The sequence below is a fragment of the Quercus lobata genome, chromosome 4 (genome assembly GCF_001633185.2).
Source record: "Quercus lobata isolate SW786 chromosome 4, ValleyOak3.0 Primary Assembly, whole genome shotgun sequence".
Taxonomy (NCBI): domain Eukaryota; kingdom Viridiplantae; phylum Streptophyta; class Magnoliopsida; order Fagales; family Fagaceae; genus Quercus; species Quercus lobata.
Genome location: NC_044907.1, coordinates 47,175,473 through 47,180,912, shown reverse-complemented (window position 1 = coordinate 47,180,912; position 5,440 = coordinate 47,175,473).

The window sequence follows — 5,440 nt, the reverse complement described above, 5'->3', positions numbered from 1 at the left end:
TCAGAGAATTCACAATTAAAATAAAGAAAAGAGCAGCACAACAATAGAAAACGCATTATAAATAAAATAGCAATGATGAAAAAGAGATAACACCAGTACTTAATCAATAAAATCAAAGAAGAAATGGTCAGTCTGCCATGCTTAGTTGCATTACAGAGCTAAGACCAAGGAGGGAACCACTTCCTCAATGTGGATAACCTCACAGGAAGGTCTTGCTGTAGAAATTACCCACTTTGATAGAATGGACCTAAATGGCTTATGTCCAAAAATCTTTAATCCGTAATAAAGGGTAGGCTTTTAAAGGAAGAGAAGGGATTAGCCTATTGGTGCATGCTTGCTATCCTACTTTCTCTGTTTTTCTTTCTAACTCTCTTTCTTTTTTAAGATTTTGTTATTCTGTTTATCACTCTATTCTTTCTTTTTACTTCTGTGTTCTTGTTCTTTTTGTGGTTGTTGTTCTGATGTTGTGATGTTGTTTTACTGTGCACGGCAAAGGCTCTTTTTATACTGCCTGTCGTGGCTTGGTTTTTACCATTTCACCCTTTAACCACTTTTGTCTGGGTGTGGGTGTCCTTCTAGACCTCCTACTGGTTTGTCAGCTGCCCAGTCATCACTGCTTACCTATGCTGGCCATGCCACATCCCATTACCAGACAAAGGGTCATATTTTGTTTGCTTGTTCACTATGGTATTCCCATCCGAATAAGGGTGGGCATTCTCTCTCACTATCCCTCATGGCATGCACCTAGTGATTCCAACTCATCTTTCCTTCTTTTGGGTGATATGTCATCCTAACAGGACATTTCCCCCAAAAGAGTTTGAGCAGGAACCCCAAAATAGGCTCCCCCCTTCTCCCCACGGCTAGACCATACCTTCTCTTACCTTTGACCCATGGCCCACCACTCCTGTATTGGATGGGTACAAGTTGGTGGTGCTTGAGCCTTGTGCGTGCTCCACTTCTGTGCGTGTCCATAGCTTGTTTGTTGCTCATACGTTTGTCATGACCTGAAGGCTTGTCTATGCATCATACTATTCATTCTTGGCCTCTTATGGTGTGAATGGGTTTCTAAGCCTTTGTTCTTTATGGCTTGCTTCCTTCATGGGCTGGGCCTTGCTTGATTGTGGGCTTTCATTTCTTTAGCCCATTCTTTGCTTTTTTTTGTAGGCCTGCTAGCGCTTCTGCCATGCTGTTCCATTATTCCTGCTGTGGTATTGTTAGATCTGTGCCTGCTGGGCTTCTTTTAGGCCTGCTGTATGCTTTTCTTTTATTTAATTCCAGTGGCCCAGTATTATCATTGGGCTAGCATTCATGCTATTTCGGGCTTTCTTGACCCATTCTATTGCTTACGAGCTTCCTCAGCCCATTTCCTTTCCTTAGGCACCCTCGACCCATTCTAATTCTGCATTCTCATGGGCCTTTGCTAAGTTTTTTAGGCTTTCCCGGTCCAATTACCATATCCTTTACTTTTGGGGTTCATGGGCTTCCCATCAACCCCTTACTCAATTAATTCATTACTTTGGGTCTTCTTTTGCCCATTATTGCTTACTTTCTATTTCACATAATGCTCATGGGTTTATTACTTCTTTCTCTGGGCTCCTTTAGGTCCGCTTGCTTCCTTTAAGGCCCATTTATTATTTTCTAGGCCTATGATCCATTATTCTTGCTATTTAGGCTTAATGGTTTTCTTCTCAATTTACTAACTCTTGTCCTCCCATATTGTTGGGTATCTTCCTGCTATTGGGCCTTCTTGCCAAAGTGAGCATCAACATGGTCAAATTGTGTAATTGTCAAATTAGTAAATAAATTGATGTGATTTTTAAGAAATAAATTTAATGAGCCAAGAAATAATCATCTATATCCTTTCGATTTAATTTCTCATGTTTGCTTAAATTTTTTTTTTTTTTTTTTTTTTTTTTTTTGTTGGACGTAGAATGATGTAACTTATTCTAACCCATTTTACCTTTAATTTCATTATTAAAAAAAAAAATGATCCAATGCATTTCTCTAATTCTAAGATGACGACGATGGTGATATTTTGGAATTTATACAAAATCACTATCATGTTTATTAAAATTGATGAACAACAACAATTTATGCCACCCATTCCAAATAGTTACTTGGAAAGGTCGAGAGAGTGAGTGAGTGATAGACATAGCAAAACTCTTTATACAGTCTAGTCATATATTATGTCAATACTGCGGGTCATTCTATCGTACCTCCCCTTTTTTAGGGGTATGGTACTCAACTAAATCTGAACCATTAAATTAATGGTGTTTTGATATTGACCATTCATTTAATTCGAGTGGAAATTGGTTACCAGTAAAGCAAGATATATATATATATATATATATATATATATATATAAAAGAGAGAGAAAACAGCAAATCAGATTTCTCTCTATGCTTCGGTAATTTTTTAGGTTCTAGAGGTTTTCAGTCATGTTTTAGGTACTAAAGGTATTTTATTCAATTTTTAGGTTTTAGGGTCATTCGGTCATTTTTTAGGTCCCATGGGTAGTTTGATCATTTTTTAGGTTCAAAGGGTATTCCGATAATTTTAGGGGATTTCAGGGGCATTTTGGTCATTTTCAAGTTTTAGTGGTATTTTGGTCATTTTTAGGTTTTGAGGGTATTTCGGTCATTTTTAAGGTTCTAAGATTATTTCAACAATTTTTTAGGTTTAGGCGCATAGAGTCATTTCTTAAGTTTTAAGGGTATATTAGTTTTTTTCTTTTAAAAAAAATTTAGGGTCATTTGGTCTTTTTTAGGCTCTAAGAGTATTTTGATGATTTTTTTAGGTTCCAAGGGTATTCTGGTAATTTTAGAGGGTTTTAATGATATTTTGGTCATTTTAAAGTTTTAGGGTTATTTTGGTAATTTTAGAGGGAATTGGGGGAATTTTGATCATTCATTAGGTTTTCGAGGGAATTTTGGCCATTTTTTAGATACTAAGGGTATTTCGGCATTTTTCAAGTTTCTAAGGGTTTTTAGATATTCTCTAGGTATTGGGGGTGATAATGCACGAGAATCAGTAGGCTGAATGCATAATGTGAGGATAATACCATCAAATATGAGAAAAAATAAGGGAACCACCGAATATGACAAAAGTACAATCACATGTGATATTGGTACTGCACAATGTGAGGATGGTATCATCAAATGTAAGAAAAAAAAAGGGATACAATCACATATGATGTTGGTATTACACAATGTGAGGATGATATTATCAAATGTGAGGGAAAAAAAAAAAGGAATCATCGAATGTGACAAAAGTACAGTCACATATGATGTTGGTATTGCAAAATTTGAGGATAGTATCATTGAATGTGAGAAAAAAATAAGGGAACTACCAAATGTGACAAAAGTACAATCACATGTGAAGTTTGTACTATGCAATGTGAGGATAGTACCATCAAATGTGAGAAAAAAAATAAGAGAACCACTTAATGTGATAAAAGTATAGTCACATGTGATGTTGGTACTGCATAATGTGAGGATGGTACTATCAAATGTGAGAAAAAAATAAGAGAACCACCGAATGTGACAAAAGTACAGTCACATGTGACGTTGGTACTGCACAATGTGAGGATGGTACCATCAAATGTGAGAAAAAAATAAGAGAACCACCGAATGTGACAAAAGTACAGTCACATGTGACGTTGGTACTGCACAATGTGAGGATGATACCATCAAATGTGAGAAAAAATAAGAGAACCATCGAATGTGACAAAAATACAGTCACATGTGACGTTGATACTGCACAATATAAAGATGGTACCATCAAATGTGAGAAAATATAAGGAAACCATCGAATATGACAAAAGTACTGTCACATATGATGTTGGTACTGTACAATTTGATGATGGTACTATCAAATGTGAGAAAAAAAATAAGAGAACTACCGAATGTGATAAAAGTACAGTTACATATGATGTTGGTACTGTACAATATAAAAATAGTATCATCAAATATGATGTTTTAGTAAAATAGTATAACAGGTGATGTTTTAGTTAGCTAGTATATAACAGGTCGCCTACTATAATATATTCGTAAAAAAAAAAAAAAAAAAAAAGGTACTGTAGAATTACACTTAAAACAAAAAATGGAAGGTGGAAACGCCATGTGTGTCGGTCTTTCACTTTCTTTCTTCATTGGTTCCCACTCAACTTCTCTCTTTCCCCTTTATCTTATCCCCCACTGTTTCTCTCTCAGTGCCTCTTCATTAATCTCTCCTTCTCCTTTCTTTTCTGGTTATCACACCAATTCTCTCTCAATCTTCAAGAGTTCCACTTGTCACCTGTTCCTTTCTAGTATCTATACAAGTGCGTGTTTGAATCTTGGGGTAAGTAAATTAGTAACTCCTCAATTTTTTTTTTTTCCTTTTGATTTTTTGTTCATATTGTAAGGCATTGTTTGTTGGTCATTGAATTTGTGATTTTGTCCATACAGTTTTTTTTTTTTTTTAATAATTCTGGTTTGTTTCTCGTGGCTCGCCACCCTTTTATTTTGATTACAAGAGAGGAGGCCACGCCACTGCCGTCAGCAGGCCGATCGTCTTTGCCGTGTATTAATAATTTTTTAATTAATAAAGTTGAGTGATTAGGCCATAGGTAATTTTTGTCTTTTTGTTTAATTGAATAATTATGAAAAAAATCTAAAACTGGCTTTTTAACTTTCAACTCTTGTCATTTTGGTCCTTTAATTTTCAATTTTATCATTTTAGTTCTTTAATTTTCAATTTTTTTTCAATGTAATCTTCTATTACAGCTCTGTTAGTATTTTCCGTTAAGGATTCAAAACAACGCCGTCTTGGCTTCTTTTTTTAAAAATAATTTTCAGAATTAAAGGAATTCTAAAAAAAGTTGTTAAAAAACAAAATAACAAATAACCAAAAAAAAAAAAACTGTGTCTCGCGTACTGAGTGGGGTTCCACCAAATACTTCCTGAGCCAACTTTAGATTCCCCGCAGTTGAGAGCAATCAACATCGTTCTTGCCCCTATATTTGGTTTGGGAATTTTGTTGAACAGGTGAAGAGCATACGCAATATTGGATGATTTGCAATAGATATCCATCATACGGTTGAGGATGTGGCCACATGGCTTGAACCCAGAAGCTATCATATGGGCATGGGTGATTCGATCTATGAAGAGGTTGATCTTTGGGAGCAACATAGTTGCAGTTGTGTGGCGTAACAATTGGCCACCGTTCGGATGTCCAATGTGTTTCTCACGTTTAGAAAGCTTGCAAGTCATGGTTCTCTTCTAGTCCCAGTCCCAACGTCGTTCTTTTTTTCTTTTTTTTTAACATCTTTTTAAAAAATTCCTTCAATTCTGAAATTATTAAAAAAAAAAAAAAAAAAGCCAAAACAGCGTCATTTTGAGCCTTTAACGGAAAACACTAACAAAACTCTAACAGAAGGCTACATTGAAAATAATTGAAA